We start from the raw sequence: 1,711 nt of genomic DNA, 5'->3' as shown, positions 1-1,711 counted from the left end.
GATTTCCAAAAGTAGACTTTATTTTCCTCCCAAAGAAACTACATTGGTTCTGTTTCCTAGGCAACTTTTGGTAGGTGAAATCTGTCATTATGGAAAGGATCTTGGATCCTATTGGTTCAGGTCCTATAATTCAGCAGCTTGAAGTTTCCCATTAACCAGGGTCGTATCATTTCATTTCTACTCGGTATGGGAAGGAAGGGACATTGTGGAAGAATTAGTCACTCATTCCTGTGTTTCTACACCACATTGCACTTTTTGTTTGGAAACTTATCACATGCTATTATAGTTAATGATTTAATAGCTTTTATCCTCCTTTACAATAGGATACTCTCCTTGGGGATAATCTTGTTTTATTCTTCTTTGTAAGTGACCCAAACCTAGAACAATGCCTCTCACTCATTGGGTACTTATGTCAATTTAGTGAATGAAAAGAGAGCAGATATTTGGACAGTTTGCTTCTATTTGAATCTTTGAGAAAAGATGCAATAGTAAGCAACCTATGTATAGTGCCCTCACTAGCTAGCTGGGTGACCTTTAGATCTGTAAATGATAGGGTTGGATTAGATCAGACTTTATTAACCAGGGGTCATTGGGCCCCAGGGTATTATTTTTGACTCTCCAACCTCATGCAAAGTTAAACACAAAGGACCAGATAGCTTTGTAGCGATCTACTACCTACCCTACTTCACTGCAGGTACTGCAACTGCAGCAACAAACAAGTGGAAAGCAAACGTGTGCCTGTGGTGACTAGCTATACATACTCACACACACTTTCAGGTCTGTCGCTGATGCCTGTCCAGAGCTCCTTATGCTTTGGCCTCAAAAGCTAAGAACATGGAAACGGACCCTGATTAATCTTTTCAATGCTGTCTAAATCCCCAACCTCTGGCAGCATCTAATCGAACACTGACCAGCTGATAGTGGGGTGAGTACTTCACACATTCAGGACATTGGGTAGAAGGTTGCACAAATACTACAGACGGTTGGGCCCTGGGGAGGTTGGGAATCTGATCATGAAGTTGGAAGGGTATTTAGCAGAAAGATTCACTGCTGGCCTGACTACAGCCGCACAGAGCAATGTAGACGGCTGAGCAAACCAGAGATCTGACTCAGAAATGGACTTGGGCAGTATGTCTGGCGGACGTGGTAGAGAACCTTCAGGTCTCTCCAGGGGTTATCCAGTCCCGGATTCCGACCCCGTACCGGGCTCTACGGACTCCCAGGAAGCTGAGGGGCCTCGAAGTCCGGACGTCCGGGAGGCCGGTGGCTGTGACATGTCCTTTTGGGGTCAAACTTGGGTAGGGAAGCGGGCAAAGGAGAAGGTGCTGGAAGGCCTTGTGGCGGAGTCGTGAGCGGCGAAACGCAAAGCGGCCTGAGACCGCGGGTCCCCGCCCAAACCTAGAGATTAAAGCCCCTCGCAAGGTTCCCCTCGTGGTGCCCGCCTTCGGCAACCTCCGGGAGAGTTTCGGCTCTTTCCGGCAGTTCCAGCTCCGGCCCTTCACTCCCGCAGCGCCGTGTCACCCCCTCCCCACGCCGCCCGGCTCTTTGTGGGCCTGGACGGTTCTGCACGTGGGCACGAGCTCTAGTACCACCCGTTCCCACTTTCATCTAGTTTATTCCCGACCCACTCCTCCAATCTCTATCCTTCCTCGTTATTCCAAGCTCCCGGAGACGCCCGAGCTCCCTCAGCTGAGGCGCGCGATCCGGCGGG

Source organism: Suricata suricatta, chromosome 10 (genome assembly GCF_006229205.1).
Source record: "Suricata suricatta isolate VVHF042 chromosome 10, meerkat_22Aug2017_6uvM2_HiC, whole genome shotgun sequence".
NCBI lineage: Eukaryota > Metazoa > Chordata > Mammalia > Carnivora > Herpestidae > Suricata > Suricata suricatta.
Note: the sequence above shows the minus strand (reverse complement) of the source record.